Source organism: Lissotriton vulgaris, chromosome 3_1 (genome assembly GCF_964263255.1).
Source record: "Lissotriton vulgaris chromosome 3_1, aLisVul1.2, whole genome shotgun sequence".
Lineage (NCBI taxonomy): Eukaryota > Metazoa > Chordata > Amphibia > Caudata > Salamandridae > Lissotriton > Lissotriton vulgaris.
Genome location: NC_141689.1, coordinates 675,906,913 through 675,926,057, shown reverse-complemented (window position 1 = coordinate 675,926,057; position 19,145 = coordinate 675,906,913).

Here is a 19,145-nt window from a genome sequence, read left to right as displayed (position 1 = left end):
GTTTTCCAAATTTACGGTGACAATATAAAATTTTCTTGAGTGTACCATTTACGGATAGCTTTAGCAGTCAACTCTACCTCTCGACTTTGTGTCAGACACTGTTTCCATACTCCTGGTTTCTTCTCCAAATTATTAATAAAAAGATCTAAAACAAGAGTAGAAGTATAATTCGCAATGGTACCGGGATCTAATTGCGCCAACATAGGATAAATTAAATTAGAGTAGGAACCAATTAGCAAAAAATTGCCACCAATTCGAGCTGACATCTCAGTAACTGAGAGCCAAGTCCCGCTTACCAAAAAGTCAGATAATGTTTTAAACCCAGACCTACCCCAATTTTTTATTACAATGGGATCGATTTTAATCTTTAAAAAAGAAAACACTCCAATTAAGGGAGTTAGTAAATGAAATTGTGGAAGTGAATATCTCTTAAGCATTGCATTACGTCGTTTAAAAAACTAATTTAGGATTTTATACCGCACAAATTTGGGGGATTTCAATACAAACAACGGGGATGGTATTTGTATTTCTGAGCATATCAAATCAAAAAAAGAATTTATAAAACAACTAGTTACTGCATTCCTGTTCTTAAATCTCTCTAAGTACTGTGCAAAGTAAGCAAAATAATAATCTTTCAAATTTGGTAAAGAAAGACCGCCATAGTTAGTTTCTGCAGTTAATGTCCTTTATCCATTTTTGATGACCTTAAAACAGATGCAATTTTGGTCAATTGAAGCCATGTGCTGGCTCTTTGCATTTGTGAGGTATTGCAAAGAAATATTGCTCAACTTAACACGATCCTGCATTTGCACACAAGTCCCTCCCATCCCGTTCTATTTTAAAAGCTATTTTAAGGCCCGTTGAAGGAGTTAAAATCACTTGTGCAACAGCTGCGCTAATACATAATTATAGATCCTCCATTCCTGTGTTTAATGTTTCTATTCCCCTGCCTTTTCCTATTCTGTTTCATTTGACAATAACACCATTGCATTTATTTGTCATAGAGTGCAATCTACAGTTGCGAGAGACACCAATTTCCAGTAACAATTTTGAAGTAACTGGAGCTACAGGGTTTATAACGCTTGGTACACCTCACCAAGACTGCTTATTATAAGGCAGGGTGGTGCATTGGATCATTGTCCTAATGCTTTTTAGTGAGGAGCAAGATCAAACCCAGGGCAAGACCTTTATTTATTACCGACATTTAATTAAGGTTTTTTAGAGTCAAGCAGAGGACAGATAGAGAGAAAGAGAGATACCTTTATGTTAATGTTATCTTTATTTTCAAAGAAAGAAAACACATTTGCATTTTGTGACAGTTTCAAGGCCTGTCCGAGAGGAATAAACTAGCATAGTTCTCTAAAATGAAGGGGCATATTACCAAGCAATAGCGATAATTATCGCTATTGCTTGGTTAGAGACAAGCATTTACCGCAGTGCTGCAGCGATTTGTACCGCAAATAAACCTTGGTATTACCAAGGTTTAACGCAAATGCGGTAAAAATCGCCGCGAAGCATGAATATCGCTGAAAAGTCCGCGATATTCATGCATTAGCGAGCTAATGCTCTTAGCCATGTTATCCACCTCCCATTGGATAACATGACTAAGAACTGCTCAGGGCAGGTGTTAGCTTTTGGAGATATTCCCGCTTAGCGCGAATATCTCCAAAAGTTGGTAATAGGAGATAGCGATGTTAGCGACTGTTTTCAGTCTCTAACATCTTGGCACGCCCACTTTGAATCTCATTAGTGATAAATATCACTGACATGCAAAGTGGGGCCCAAGATGGTTGCTATCTCCTACTAGCTGTCGCTAACTGGTGTTAGCGGCAGCTAGGTAATAGGGTGATAATTTTATCTCCGCTTTCTTGGCTTTTAAAGCCAAAAAAGCGGAGATAAACCCCCTTGATAATATGCCCCGAAGACCTTTGCTTGGTCAGCATCTGTACCGAGCTAGAGGCCTCTCCTAGTGAGACAAATGAGTGCATCTCCCACGGATCAAGCGAACAGCATATAGGGGGCAAGACATTATCTTACCCGTTGATTTTGCTTTGTTTTAAACGATAAAAATGAATGCCACTCTGCTTTTCTATTGTAAGAAAATACCTCTTTTTGTGTAGCCACCACTACTTTTTGCTGACTTGTTTTGCTGGTTTTAAGACTTCACACTGTGGCACTGCTGTCTACAGGGTCAGATTGATAGGCGGGCACTTGGGCAATGTAACCAAGGGGCCGGTATCCGAGTTCCAGCTGTGGGCTGCATTTTTGGGCTGGCTGGGGGGGTGCGGGGGGGGAGGGCGTTTTGAGCGGTGTATGTGTTTTTCGAAATGCTGCCTGCAGCCCAGTGGGTGCCTGAGTGGCCTTTCCGGAGGCAGATGGGTCGTCCAATATTGCCCTTTTATCAACAGGCAGAGGTGTCACTCCCTTTCTCACACTGAACCAGCCCATTAATGTATGCAGATTGCGTGGTGTGTTTCACCAGTGTGAACTAATCCGCACATTTTTTTTAGCTAAGTAAAGTTTCGAAAACATGCCTCTGTCAGAACCCCCCCCCCCCCCCCCCCCCACTTCTTTTTATAACATTTTGCCAAAGCAGTGTTTTGCTTTTGCGGAAAGGCAATATACAAATGTAGGCCACTTTTTTTTGCGTCCCCTGGTTGATTTTTAATCCCAATCCAACCCTGGCTGTCTAATGCAAAGTGAATCTGCTCTGACACCTAAAATGTGTAGAAATTGAGTAATCCCTAATTCATGTATTTAACTCTCCTATAAAGGCTTGTATATGGTGCATGAAATACACCTACAGCATAGATAGTTAAATGTCACCTGTGGACTACAGCCCTTAGTGCAACATTCACTAGTGTGACAAAGAGAACATGGCTTCAGGCCTACCATTGTAGTATGACTGCTGAAGCTTAAAGATGCAGCCTGACCTGTCAAAATAGTCTTTTTTGATAGTGGTTAACCCTTTCTTTAAATATCAAAAGGTCACCCTTATGCAGGCCTTGTGGCCTACAAGGTAGGGTGCATGGTATTTAAATTGGGACATTTAGAAATGTAATGTTACATTCACCCTGCTGTGAAAATTCCCAAATCTCTGTTTTAAATGTGGAAGGCCCCGGCTGTTGTGTGTGAAAACTAGTGTACTGATTAAAATATTCTTATATCGTGGGTTTGGGACCAGCTAGACAGATCAGTCAACCATTCTTTTCAATATTTATTGGAAACCCAATTCAATAGTGAAGTTGGATTTTAATACATGTGAGTGGCGGGCTTGGTATGTGATGCACACTTTTGTAAGTGGGCACCCTGCACCAATCTAGAGAAGCCTTATGGTGATTTTGGTGGTCTTACACAACCTTAGAAACCTCTCTAAGTGATAGATGTGGAGAGAAGCCTTCAGGCTTAGTCCAGGAGGAGTGTAAAGCAGCTTGTTCTACCAGTACCGAGTCCTAGTGCTATTGATTAAGAGAAAAAGAACTACACAGTATATTTATAAAAATATGTACTTATTATAAGGCACTCACTAACACATACAGATAATTCCTAGCTGGGGATATACCCATTGCACACAATACTTTTCAATAAAAACAGGTAAGTAGCACAGAATACACAGTGGTCCCCAGGGGGAGACCAACCCAAGTTCTAATATAGTGGTGTTTGAAACATGACTCCAGTCAAGAATATCCAGAGGAGGTAGAAGTGTTTATGGACCCAAGGAACCACTCACAGTGAGTATCTAGGAGCCCCACGGTGGTCATGTGCAGTGTGGGAACACAACTGCGTTCTCTGTACAAATCAATGATAAGTTGTAGTTGCAATTTTAAAAAAGAAAGACCCTTCCCAGTGGACCCTGAAGAAAGCCTGTGGAACACAAGAGTTTGGAGAGCCAGCTTACCCGTGGATAGCTTTGAAACCAGGCTACCTGCACAGGGGAAGCTGGGTGCATAGGTGTGAATTAGGTTCGGAATCCGTTGTCGAACCCAATGGGAGACTTCAGGAAGATGCTACTGCTGGAGAAAGTGAAAGTGACTGGTGGAACCCAAAGGCGGATTCAAGGTGAAGAGTACCTGCAACCAGAGGGGACAGAGTCTAGGTCACTCAGGAGTGACCAGGGGCACAAAAGACAGGTGCCCACCGATATCAGGTGTTGCAGGAAAGATGATGGTGATCTTGGAGCTGCAGCTGGGTGGACCAGGCAATGCTGTGGAAGAATAGGCGCCATTCACAAGCCATCCCACATCGGATGTCGAGAGTTGAGGGGTCGGTGTCCGTCGGGAGCAAAAACAAGCCTTGGCAACTGCACACAATGTGGAAAGCGAAGGAGGTGCTGTATTGGGACCAGCAAGGTCCAGGTGACTCAACACTAGAAGGGACGTCAGGGCAGGACCCAAGCAATCAGGGGAGCTTAAAGAATTCAAAGGTGACCCTCAACAGGACCCACAGGCCGGAGGCACTGGATCACAAGAGGACCTGGGAGTAAAGAAGTCCTAACAGCACTGGAGAGGAGGGCCAAGTGATCAGACCCTCAAAGGCAACATGGGGTGGCACCAGCATTTTGTGGAAGGCTTTGTGGAAGGAGTTTGTGCTGAAGGTTGGTGACCAAGACCAGCAGCCTCCCAGGAGCTGAACTACCGGCCAGAGTGCGCCTTGCCTGTAGTGACAAGGTTCTGTAGTGAGGTCAATCTCCCGCTGCATGGGAGGAGAGTGGGGTTGCCCCCCCCAGGTAAAGTGGATCATAGCCTGGGGTGGGGTGCGGGCTCGGAGGGACACTCTATCGGCCTCTCGCTGCTAGCAGCTGTGTGCGCCTGTTGCTTCGGCCCAGATCTTAGCCCTTCCTTGTGCTGGACGGGGAATAATTGGGGTCAGAGCCTGGAGTGGAACTTGGGTGTTATCATTGATCTGTGTTGGGGGCAACCAGTCGCATAACTTCTATAAACAGTGGTATAACATTTTGCATATTTGCAGCTAACAAACTATCGAACTATTGGACAACGTCTGAGACTAGTGGTGCTTAACGAACTCAGGGGTTAGTTTGCTACGCACTAAGTTATGTTTCTCTTGCCGGATACAGGATCCTAGTGTAGCACACTGCATTGGTTGTTTACTGCACTGTACTGAATTGCACTGTGAAGCATTACCATATTCCTTCCTTGCACAGGACATGCTGGTGGCGATATGCATTGCATTGTCTTGCTAACGCACTGTATGTAATTGCAACATGACGCATTGCTCTATGTCTTCCTTGAACAGGGCATGCTGGTAGCGAACTGAGTTGCATTATCTTGTGTTGACTCAGTACATGATCGTGACGCTACGCTTTGATTGTTTCACTGTGGCACTGTACAGGAACCTATTATTAAGTAGTGCAGTATTTCTTGTATTTTGCAACGTGTGTGATCCTAGTGATACGACGTACCTAACCTGTTGCGAACAGTTAAAAGTCAGCGTAACTGTTGGTTAGAAGCGGTGGTTGGGAATTAGAAACGCCCAACCCACCGGAAACAATATTACCCAATGTATATGTGTGGAAGTTGTATTGCGTGGTTGTATATCTTTCTATAAAAAGTATTACTCGTTTTGTACAAACTTGTGTGGAGTCCATTTGTGGTGACACCATTGGGATTGCTGTGGGCGTGGTTGCACATACTAAACACTCATGCCTTGGAGATAAGCTTGGCTCCTCATGTCAAGCTACTAAGGGGGTGAGCAGGGCTGTCTCGGACGGTGTCCTTTCTTGGTCTAACGTGGGAGCGGGCGGGTCCGGATCGTGCACTTGACAACAACGATGCACGCGGGAACTCCGACTTCTAACAGTCTTGGTAATGAAAAACTCTTAAAAGTTCCAAAACACAAATACCTATGTATTCATCGTAGACTGTTTTTGTAAAAGGGCTACAGCAAAAAATGGATGAACGGACTTACATCAAAGTTGTCAGAAAGTTAGCTCTTGGTCCAGAAAGCATGCTTTGTGCGACTTGGAGTAAATCAGTTCCATAATTTATGACAAATTAGGGTCCAAGTATTTTTGTCTTTGTGCACACTTGGGTTTTTGAGACTCTTGCAAGAGTCCTGCTGTCATGCAAATGGAGCAAACTGATTGTTCGAGAGGGCTTTTTTCCTGTCAACTGACTTGCTCCCGTAGTTCTGAGAGTGTAGTGTGGTTCCTTTATTCCCAATATGCTCTGCGCATTGGAATAATATACACTATAGATTTGAAATGTGAAAAAGCAAACAGATTTAACATAATATCTGTTGTTCAGTAGGGTCAACATGTTTCAGCAAACGAGACTCTAAATATGTCACTGCTTTCTTCAGGACCTAGATGTTTTTGGCTACTGTATATGAAAAAAGGAAAAATATCACCTGTATATTTTTCTCAAGTTCATTCAATCTTCTCCACTCAATTTTGTAGGAGGAATAGCATTACCCCACCTGGCTGCTGCTCAGGTAAGAGGAGCACCGCTCTTCCTGTCGGTACACCGAGCGTCCCTCTGGGCTTTTTCACATTTTAATATTGGGAGTTTTGAGGGAACCTAATAAATTATCTTTGTATCCACTCAATAACTACCTAATTTTAACATTGCACTATTTTTTCACACATTTAATTTGGCACTGTAATTCAGTTACCCACAGTAAAACATTTCAGCAGTCCTACCAGCATAACTATGGACATTTTCTGAAGTTGATCTATCAACACTACACTGATAGACATACTGCTCTTTCTCCTGGGTAAGGAGAGCCCAAATGATGTAGGGCGGAATCAGGCGGAAACTGATGGGCACTTTTTTCCAAATATGGGAATTTGCGTGCAGGATGACACATAGTCACATCACTTTAACCACCACATAACATTTCTTTTTGATGTCTCTAAAGTAGATTTGTAGTTTCTCTCCAGACCCCTGGACACTTTTTCTAGTTTTATAGTGTCAGTAGGGCATGTGTCCGTTGGGTCATTAAAATAGCCCTAGGACCCCATTCTAACGTTTTTCTTCTGATATCTGGTTGTGCCATACCGGGACAAAGTCACAAGTACAGGCTGATTGTGATGGAGAGGGTACTGGCTACAGGGACCCAGTTTGGTCTGCTGAACAAAATTCCCTCAAATCCTGCTTTGCACACCATTGTGCTGATCCGTTTCGAGGATGCTTCACGCAGCTGAAGCGGTGTCAGTTCTGATATTTGGCAAGACTGCATTGCGAGAGCCTATATTGTCATCAAGGATCCCATCGACAGGCCTTGCAATATGAAGTCCAGCATCGAGGATGTGGCACACAGTCAGTCAGGTGCTGCAAGGCTGTGATGTGAAGTCTGGCGTTTTCACTGAGGCTGCCTTCAGTGAGAGATGCAATGCCCTGAAGGGGGAGGGAGCATCCCCAGGGAGGCACCAGTCCCTCTGAGACTCTGGGTATGTACATTCAGGAAGATGCAGCATGGCAAGTCGCATCAGTCAAGCCCAGCTAAGCTATGCCGATCACACAGAAAGGCCAAAACATGACTTTGCAAAGAACATGAGTTAATGAAGGGCATCAACAAGCAGCCAAACCAAAGCCAAAATCTGGTGAGGAATACTTCAGAACATGCATAGGGCTTTTATTTGTTGCAGAAGGGTATAAGAGTTTTTTTGGTTTGACACTCACGTGAAATTTTAAAAGTTTAAACATTTTGTTAGGTGTCTGGGTTTTCATTTTGCTTTAAGAATTTACTAAAGATAAAACTAAATGAATCCTCATTTGTATTCATTAAGTAGCAGATGTACGGCTGTTTTTTGCAGTTGCAAACGGGAATTCGGCACGTTTGCAACCGCAACATAGGTCAGCCCATGTACAAACCATATTTTGTGAGCCGATAACCTATTAGCGACTCACAAAATATCGTTTGTGACTCACTCTTAGGAAGGGGTATGCCAAGGGCGTCCCTTCCTAATAGCGATTCTGACTGCAATGTATTATTGTTTTGCAACCGCATTTGCGGTTGCAAAACTTCACAGTTTACCACCCTTTTCAAAAGGGTGGTAAGCCACTCGCAAACGGGAAGGGGTCCCCAGAGGACCCCTCTCCCTTTGTCAATGGGTGCAAAAAGAATTTTTGGGGAGCAGGCAGTGGTCCCAGGGACCACTGCCTGCTCCTAAAAAATGAAACTGAAAAGTTTCATTTTCCTTTTTTAAATGCATCCAGTTTTCCTTCAAGGTAAACGAGCTGCATTTAAAAAAAACTGCTTTATTAAAAAAGCAGTCACAGACATGGTGGTCCGCTCACCCCAGCGGGTCACAACCCCTGTGAGTGCTAGCCATTCCCAATGGGGCCGCAAATTGTGACTGTCTCATGAATATTAATGAGCCATGCAATTTGCCACCCCATTGGGAATCGCAAACAGTGTTGTACATTCACTTTTGCGAGTCACAATTCAACACAATTTGTGACTCACAAATGGGAATATTCGTACATCGGGCATAGCGCTTTTATTTGTTGCAAAAGGGTATGAGTTTTCTTGGAATTTTAAAAGTTAAACATTTTGTTAGGTGTCTGGGTTCTCATATTGCTTTAAGACTTAACTAAAGATGAACCTAAATTAATCCACATTTGTATTCATTAAGTGGCAGATGTACAACCGTTTTTTGTGGTTGCAAATGGGATTTCGGTCCGTTTCCAACCGCAAAATTGGTCAGCCTCATGTACAAACCATATTTTGCGAGCCGCTAACCTATTAGCTCCTCGCAAAATATAGTTTGCGACTCGCTCCTATGAAGGGGTGTGGAGGGGTGTGCCAAGGGTGCCCCTTCCTAATAGCGTCTGACTGCAATGTATGATTGTTTTGTGACCGCATTTACGGTCACAAAACTTCACAGTTTACCATCCTTTTCAAAAGGGTGGTAAGCCACTCGCAAACGGGAAGGGGTCCCTAGATGACCGCTCCTCCTTTGTGAATTGGTGTGAACATATTTTTTTCAGGAGCAGGCAGTGGTCCCAGGGACCACTGCCTGCCCTTAAAAAATGTAACTGAAAAGTTTCATTCTTCTTTTTTAAATACATCCTGTTTTTCTTTAAGGAAAACGAGCTGCATTTAAAAAAACTGCTTTATTAAAAAAGCAGTTACAGACATGGTGGTCTGCTGACCCCAGCGGGCCACCACCCCTGTGAGTGCTAGCCATTCCCAGTGGGGTCGCAAACTGTGACTGTCTCATGATTAATAATGAGGCATGCAGTTTGCGACCCCATTGGGAATTGCAAACAGTGTCTGAGACACTGTTGTACATTTACTTTTGAGAGTCACAAGTTGACGCAATTTGCGATTCGCAAATGTGAATGTTTGTAAATCTGACCCCATGACTCATTTAAAATAACAGATGTATGACCCCACAGCTACTTACAGTATTACTATTATATGGCTGAGATACCCGCCACCCCCTCTCAACACAATCCCCAAAAGGAGGGAAACCGGAAACAGTTCTTAAAGTTTTTGGATGTGGGAGGGAGTGACCCTCCCGGCCGTATTTATTAAAACAAAAAATTAAAACATTAAACGTTTCATGTTATGTACAATTTCATTATCACATTGCGATGTTTGGCTAACCTTAACATATTCTCTAATACAGAGGTTCTCCTAGCCGAACTAGCATCCTACAAAAACATTCTCTAGAAACACTGAAATTGTACATCCTAACGTTTAAGGGCCAACGGCAAGGTCATAACCGGTGTCAAGATCCCTAACCAGACTTACCCCTCCCACTTGGGAGGGGCGACAGCACAGAGGCTTACCTCAAGTGCAACTACTAACAATTTCCCTTGTCTTGACGGGGGCACTTAAGACTCGACGCCATTTAAAGGTCGTTCGAAGACTTGTGTGTGGTATCTAGAAGGTATCGTGGACCTCACCCCACCCCACACAACTTACCGCATCTGCCGTCGCAGATGACACTGGCCCCGGGAAATTCCCCAGGAGGGGGCTGTAACCCCTCCTACAAAGGAAGGGGCCTTGACCGCCTTTCCTTTACTTCCGGCGACCCGCCCTTAGACGGGACCGCCTCCCCATTGAGGGGCCAATGGCCACCTCTCCCGAGCGCTCCCATCCGTGTTGGGTGACGCCCACTCATAGGGATCTACCAATTAGTGCTCACCGATCATGACCTTACCGCCTACCAAAAATAAATACGACAATTCTTACTCAAACCTATGAAAACATTGGTCGCTACGACCGAAAGAACATGCTAAAAATGCAACACTACGTCAAATCATTTTAATCGTAACCATCTACACGATATTCATCATACTTTATTATGATCAACAACAAACTGATACTTTCACAGCCTGTAAACGAAATGGGAAAACACATACTCATAAATTCACTTTATTGCACAACAACTTGCTGTCCTCAGGGGCTGGTGGGTGGGTCAAAATTGGCTCTTCGTTCTGTCCCGAGCTCACGTGTAGCGAGGAGGTGCAGCTTCGGAGCACAAGAACAAGAGGACGTCTTCTGGTCTTGCGTCTCTTTTTATCCGTCTTCAGGGCGGGCGAAAACCCGCCCCTGCCTGCCCCTAGGGCGGGGCTGGCTACGTCGGTGTCTAGGCCAGCCCACTCTAGGGCGGGAAAAAGCGCGCCCCGGCTACGCCGCTTCGGGCATACCAGCCGAGACGCGCCTCCCGCCCCAAAATGGCTTCCCGGGGGGATCGAGGCACTCCGCCATACGTTCGGGGGGACCGAGTGGTCGCCCCTTTCCATATGGCTGAGATACCCGCCACCCCCTCTCAACACAATCCCCAAAAGGAGGGAAACCGGAAACAGTTCTTAAAGTTTTTGGATGTGGGAGGGAGTGACCCTCCCGGCCGTATTTATTAAAACAAAAAATTAAAACATTAAACGTTTCATGTTATGTACAATTTCATTATCACATTGCGATGTTTGGCTAACCTTAACATATTCTCTAATACAGAGGTTCTCCTAGCCGAACTAGCATCCTACAAAAACATTCTCTAGAAACACTGAAATTGTACATCCTAACGTTTAAGGGCCAACGGCAAGGTCATAACCGGTGTCAAGATCCCTAACCAGACTTACCCCTCCCACTTGGGAGGGGCGACAGCACAGAGGCTTACCTCAAGTGCAACTACTAACAATTTCCCTTGTCTTGACGGGGGCACTTAAGACTCGACGCCATTTAAAGGTCGTTCGAAGACTTGTGTGTGGTATCTAGAAGGTATCGTGGACCTCACCCCACCCCACACAACTTACCGCATCTGCCGTCGCAGATGACACTGGCCCCGGGAAATTCCCCAGGAGGGGGCTGTAACCCCTCCTACAAAGGAAGGGGCCTTGACCGCCTTTCCTTTACTTCCGGCGACCCGCCCTTAGACGGGACCGCCTCCCCATTGAGGGGCCAATGGCCACCTCTCCCGAGCGCTCCCATCCGTGTTGGGTGACGCCCACTCATAGGGATCTACCAATTAGTGCTCACCGATCATGACCTTACCGCCACAGGTCCGGATAGTTGACCGGCTATCCGGACCCCCCACAAAACTCCTACCTAAAGGTCATGTTTTAACGATTTTAACCAAGCTAAGAAGTCTCCTATGAGTAACTCATTGCCCACCCTCGACAAATGCACACCATCCCCCAGATACATACTGTCATCATTAATACAACTATGCGAGATCGAATGCAATGTCTTGGAACGGAACAACCTACTCACTTTGTTATTCAATTTTCTAACCGAATGATTTAAAGCAGGGATCGAGATAGCCCCCTGCCATACTTTTCGTGGGATCATATGAGACCACGCAATTATGCACCCCGGAACTCTCCTCGCTAACCAACTTACCGTGGAAAGCATAGACTCCAGGAGAAGTCGTCTACCGGTGGTGACCAAATCATTGCCCCCCAAATGCACTATGACTATGGACGGCGGTGACCTCATCCGCTCTAACAAACCCTCAAAGAATGCCTGAAACTGGTCAATACAGAGACCGCCCCTTCCGTAGAAGGACACTCTGTACCCGTATTCCCCAGGTACGTGAATCATGTCACCTGCTTTGAATACGTCTGCGGCCCGTCTCACGTATGAGTGGCCCACGACCCACACCTCCTTCCTCACAGCCGGTGATGTGCGACCGCTGGCCTGGTGTTGGGTCGACTGCACAGTCCGCCCTGCCGCGTAGGCTTGCGCAACTGAAAACAAACAAAAGACAAGAAGCGTGAGTACATGATTACAGCTTCACAACATGTGCAATCGCACGTACCTCTTATAACAATTGGAGGACCAGCGCCCCACACGTTTCACTTGTTCTACATTAAGACCCCTGGCTGTAGCTTCAGTGGCAGCCCCTATTCGAAAGGAATGGGTCCCGAATTCGCCCGGGTCCAAGCCCGCTGCGGCAATGGCCATTGCAAGCACCCGCTGAAACTGAAACCTCGTCAGCGGGGTGGCGTCTGCATGCCTCAACAATGTCCCCCCCCACGATGCCACCCTTCGTGCTAGGTAATCTTCTAAGCACTGTACCGGACACGTGGATGACCCGGGGGTCCGGCGAATGATCGTGCAGTCCCCCCTCCCATCTTGGTCGGTCTTGGACCTGAGAAAGGAGACAATCATCGCATCGCCCCTGATCTGAACATGCTCCCTGCACAAGCCCCCCGACACATCCTGTTTGTTCCTTGCAACCAGCTCACTAACTCTCATAGCCCCGTGAAATGCCAGCGTAAATGCAGTCCGGAACAAACAGGTCTCGAAAGGAGACGAGCATGTGTTAGGGAGTGTGGCCAGTAACTGGGACAACCTATCTAGACCTATCGGTCGTCTTACGTCTACTCTGCGACCCTCTAGGCGTTGCCACCCACGCAGCGCCTTTTGTACTGTAAAAGACGCTGTCGGGTCCTGGATGCCATGGGCCCTGGCAACAAAGGAAATGGCGGCACGATGCCTTTGGGCCGTAGCCACCGATTTCCCAGCCCTACGTAAAGACATCAGAAAAAGTACTACCCACTCTTCCTGACCCCAAAGTCCCCCTCTCTCTGCCCCCAAAAAGGCTAAATAGGCCTGAAACGCCCCTTCATATGCCTTCCTTGTCCTGGGTGCTAGACTCTCTCCCACGAGGTGACGAAGTTCGGGGCACCGAGAGACCAGAGAGCTTCGGGGAAGGGTGCCGGCTCTGGGTCCGCTGAAGGAAGGAAACCCGAGAAAGCCTGCATGTGAAAACGAGACAGTGCATCAGCAGCCTGATTCATCACCCCTGGGACATGTTTTGCTCTGAATATCACGTTCAGTTGCATACACAGTAAGACAATTTCTTTGAGCAGCCTCAAAATCAATTTACAACGGGCTGCCTGACTATTGATGCATTCTACCACGGTCATATTGTCGGACCAGAACACAACAGAATGATCTCTGAACCCTTCTGGCCAGGTTCTCAGGGCCACCAGAATGGGAAATAGTTCAAGGAAAGCGATATTACTCGTCAGCCCCTTCTCGTGCCACCATAGGGGCCACTTTTGTGCAGACCATTTTGTGCCGAAGATGGCGCCAAAACCTATGCTTCCTGCTGAATCTGTCCATAGCCCAAGCTCTTCGGAGGACACGGCTGGCTTGTTCCAGACGACTCGGCCATTGAAGTCCGCCAAGAATGCTAACCAAATCCGCATGTCCTGGCGGACCTCAGCCGATAACCTTGTGCGATGATGACCCTCCTTTAGGCCAACCATCGCTTGGGCAATTGAGCGGGAAAAGGGGCGAGCCATTGGGATCACCCTCAAGGCAAAGTTCAACTTTCCCACTAATTGTTGCAACTGATGCAGTGTAACTTTGGATGCATTTAAACATACTTGGAGGGCTGCCCTGAATTTCGACACTTTGCTAGCTGGTAAACGGAAGCACCCCTCCCTTGAGTCCAACTCGATCCCCAAAAACTCGAGGCAAGTCGTGGGACCCATAGTTTTACCCGGTGCCAGTGGCACGCCAAGATGACCCATCAACACACAGAATTCAGCTAAGGCCTGGGCACATTCGGGATTTCCGGCGGGGCCAAGGAACAAAAAGTCGTCAAGGTAGTGCATTACATTTCGGAAACCCGTTTTCTTAGTGAACACCCATTGCAGGAAAGTACTGAATTGCTCAAAGTAAGCACATGATATAGAGCATCCCATTGGCATACACCTATCCATGTAAAATGACCCCTGGAACCCGAATCCCAGAAGACGCTGATCGTCTGGGTGTACCGGGAGCAACCGGAACGCTGACTCGATATCTGATTTCGCCATCAACGTCCCGGGCCCCAGGCGATTCAAGATGGCTACTGCCTCATCAAACGATGCGTATCGCACCGAACAAACTTCTGGATCAATTGCGCCGTTCACCGAAAGACCATGTGGAGCAGACAGATTATGGATCAAACGAAACTCACCTGGGTCCTTCTTGGGGACCACCCCTAACGGAGAACAAACGAAATCCGGTACCGGGGGTACACTAAACGGGCCGGCGACCCGTCCCCGGCTAACCTCTTTCTGAATTTTCTCTTGCACTACAGATGTATGTTGTAAAACGGAAAGTTGATTTTTGCACATCCCTACACCCTGAAAGTCCCCTACCGGGATGCGGAAACCATGTGTAAAACCGTTCCGCAGCACCCCGGCAGAAGTACGATCCGGGTATTCGCTGAGCCAGGGAATCATTGCCAAGGTATCAATCGGGGTTGGTAAAGGCGCCCCTCGGCCTAGCTTAGACCTGTTTGGCGCCTCCCTTACCCCCATTCTCACTCGTTCTGGCTCTGCACGATGACTCAGGATGGGACGACCCACACGTACTACATTCGTGTTTGAATTTACACGATCCCGGAGGCCTGGTACATTTCCCTTTGTTGAAATTAAAACAGAAACCCTTTCTCCCTGTATTGCCTGCGGGCCTCGACTGGTCGTCGGTGCTCGTACTTGGTCGAAAGGGCGTCCCCACATTTTGGCGGGAGTAATCAACAACATTGCTCCCAACCAATGGCATTCTTAACATTCCCGATTCTTTCATTTTATCCCATGTTACAGAATCGTAACAATCCCAAGTCAAACTCTTGTTATGTTCCTTTTCTTTCCTGAACAGATTGTCATAACAAAACCAATGGTTACCTTGATACGCTGTCGAGTAACCCATAATTCGTGATTGATAAATGGGAAACTCAGGAAGCAACTCGGGCCTACGTTCCCCCAAAATCGATGTAAAAATACCCCACGCATTTCCCCAGTTGCCAATATTCTCATTTACCTTAAAGGCGGCCATTTTTGCGCGCCAAACACTCGGATGCATTAGGTCCTTCTGACTTTTAACATGCTCCACCTCATAATGATCAACAAGCAAGGAAAAAATATTCACGTACTCCCCCGCCCAGATCTTTTCCTTTATAGCTAAAGGCACATGTTGTCCCAATCTCTCTCTACGAGAGGGTGCTGACTCGTCCCTTGCAATCGGCAATGGCCGCTTACCTGAACCGGACGCAGCTTCTGCCGCTTGCGGCTTGTCTATCCCCGCCAACGGCGCAGCCACTTTAGCTGCCTCTCTCTTCTCACGAAGCCCTTTTATCAGCGCCTGTGCCTCGGCAGCCGTGGCGCCATCACTACTATCCCCCAACCATGCTGCTAGCTGTGCTGCCAGCTCGGGGGGCATGTCTTCCTTGGATGTCGGGGTGACGACAACGGGGATTGGATTCCCCTCCATCGGTACTGGGGTCGGCGCCTCGAGCGGGGCAGAGGGAACCGGGACGTCTCCACCGGCTGGAACCCTTCTCGGCCTCTTAGGTCTCCCTCCAGCCGGCGCAGGGCCCGAACCCTCCTCCCCGTCTCGCTCCGCCAACCGTTTCTTTATGTCGGACACCTCTTTGCAAAGGGCCCGCACCATCTGGTCGGTCGTCATTCTCTTTGCGCCTTTCTTGGGCATCTCTCCGAGGAAGTATCTAGAAGACAAAGAAAAAGATCAAAACGCTCAAAATTGGCTCTTCGTTCTGTCCCGAGCTCACGTGTAGCGAGGAGGTGCAGCTTCGGAGCACAAGAACAAGAGGACGTCTTCTGGTCTTGCGTCTCTTTTTATCCGTCTTCAGGGCGGGCGAAAACCCGCCCCTAGGGCGGGGCTGGCTACGTCGGTGTCTAGGCCAGCCCACTCTAGGGCGGGAAAAAGCGCGCCCCGGCTACGCCGCTTCGGGCATACCAGCCGAGACGCGCCTCCCGCCCCAAAATGGCTTCCCGGGGGGATCGAGGCACTCCGCCATACGTTCGGGGGGACCGAGTGGTCGCCCCTTTCCATTAACACTGTATTAAATATACAGTTCAGTTTGTGATTTAAACCTCAAGGGTTCCCTTCCTTATTACACAGTCCATCAATAGTAGATATTTTCTGACTCTACAATAAATGTAAATTATTATGGAAATATAGTATCCTCATATGTGCCATTCAGAATAGCATTTTGTCCTTTTACAATGATGCTGTACCAGCAAATGTGCCTTTTTTGCCCCGGGATCTATTCAAACCACTCTGACACGGACTTTAAGATTTTGATTTCAATTCCCTAGAAGAGGCTCATGGAAACCTGGCAGAGCTAACCCCGAAGGTGCTAAGAAAAGTCCACAATGAAACACCAAATACACAAAGTCCAGCGCGTGCTGGCAGTGTGGCAAAATAACCATCAATCATCTTTAAAAATATCCTGTGGGTTTCTTCTGTGACATTTCAGATTTGAGCTTCCGAACAATGGATTTGCTTAAACGTAATTTTTGACAGGAGGCACTGTGAACTGAGCAGTATCATACAAGGCTACGAACCAAAATGTCATAAAAAAGTTTGTGATCATTGGTTATAAATGTCAGAATATATTTATGACAACTAGCTCTTCCTATACGAATGATGCGTCCACTTCGCTACAGATATGACCTTCGGATCTACACAGCCTAAAACTGACATTTCAAACACCGTGAATGTGACAAGCAGAGCTCTGTGGCTGGGTGCCTTGCGGCCACACCTGTTGGGTAATTTATAGTACAATGCTCACATCTGCTTTGGTGTACAAACTGTTATACTTTAATAACAGAATAGCCTAGCACCATCCCCTCCGTTACAAAACCAGAATAGAAAATAGAAAAGAAAGGAGAAAGGAACGTGAGCACACAAACAAGATGAATTTCTGGCCCATTGTATTTTTATCTGTTATAGCATTTGTATATCGCCTCATATTGGGTGCTGAGGCACTTATCCACTGGTGTAGCGCAAAACACTTGGGGCAGATTTACAAGGCTCTTGCGTCAACTTTACACGCTATTGCATCACTTCTGTGACGCTGCGTCGTCGTAAACAATGCTCCACGATGCAACATATTTACAACATGACACATCTAGGGAGATGCGTCACATTGTAAAGTCCTGCGCTCATTATACCTGTGTCAGATATAATGTATGCAGAGTGGGAGTTCAGTCGCAAGGAAGTCTTGTAAAAGTGAATAGATTTCACTGATTGACTTTTACGATGCCACTGCGTCAACCTTGTGCCTGCTTGAAGCAGGCGTAAGGAGTGCTGCAGCATGTTAGAAATAGGCATTACTAACCATTGCTGGAGTTGCGCCCTGCTTACCACACAACTCCAGCCATGCGTTGCCTCTCCGACAAAAGATGCGTCACGCATTTCTCTGTCCTTGCGCCATGGTGCGCCGCATTGTAAATGCGACGCTTCCATGGTGGCGCAAAGCTATTTTTTCATCACACAAATGAACTGGCTCATCTCTTCAAATATGCAGAGATGCACCAATTCTAGTAAATCTGACCCTTGAGGCTTAATTATGTGAGCCCTGCGTTACTTTTGCACTATGTAAAGTGGTACGTGCGTGATGCAGAGCTCTCAGTTCGATTCATAAAGCCATGCAAAGCAACCCTGCGTTGCTTTGAGTGGCCTCATAAATCATGAGTTAGGCAACGCAGCGCAAATCTTTGTTGCATCGCCTTACTCTGCTCCCAGGAGGCATTCCATTGGCGTTGCAGTGTTTTTTTTAAAACAAACCACCTATGGATTTGATCCTGCCTCAGATTTACAAAGTTGTGTAAAAGTGGGGAAATGCCAAATCAATACGCCTCTCGAGGTGAGGCGTTAACCTCTTAAGTGCTGCGTCGGGGCGTTGGCCGACGGCAGCACTACCTCCCCAGTGCTGCGCACGACCATTGGACGTCCATTCAGCACTAGTTCCAATGGACAGCGCAGCACTGGGGAGGGATGTTTTCGCGCATCAAAGGTGTTATAAGGAGAAACATGTTTATTCATCATTGTTTTTTCCTCTTTCTATAGGTGCAGCATCCTGCAGCACACATAGAAAGAGGAAAAAGCCTCTCAGGATTGTTTTTGTGCAGGAAGGTGCCCCGTCCTACACAAAAATAAGAGGCACCTTTGAACCGGAAGGGTGCGTACGTTGGCTCTAGGCTGACGAAACGGAGCCAGCGTAGGAAGAAAGGACAGGAATGAAACGTATTTCTTAAGGACTGTGCATTCTTGCCCTTTCAGTTTGGCATAGCGCAGCAAGGTGCCTTGCTGCGCTGCCCTACGCAAAATTCAGTAAAGGTTAAAATACATAAAAGTATTTTTTAAACTATATTATTCCCAACTATATTTTAGTAAACTATATTAATGCTTTCAATATTATATAATCTATATTAATGACTTCGATATTTTTTACATCAATATTACTTACCTAACATCGATGTTTTTGACAACAATATTCTTGAACATGATGTTTCTACAGCACAATAAATAAAAGGTAATATTTTTGTAGGATTATATTATTTTCTATATTCTGTCTGAATACCAATGAATAATAATGTATGAAAAATGTGTTTTAGATATATGGGAGATAGAGGATCAGTACTGTAAAGACAAAAACAAAAATAAAATAATGCATTTGCTCGTTATATCTGCAATGTATGGTTAGCTTGGATTACACTTTTCAGGAATATCTTTTCACTTTAGCACGTGCACTTTCATGGATTCTTATAGGGATTAGTGAGAAATAAGAATATCTCTATCCATTCTCCCTTTATCTTCCTCTATTTCCCCAAAAAATCTATTTAAATATTTTACTTAAACATTTTATACATCTTTTTTCACACGTTTATGTACTGACATTTCAAAATAAAACCAGCAGTATG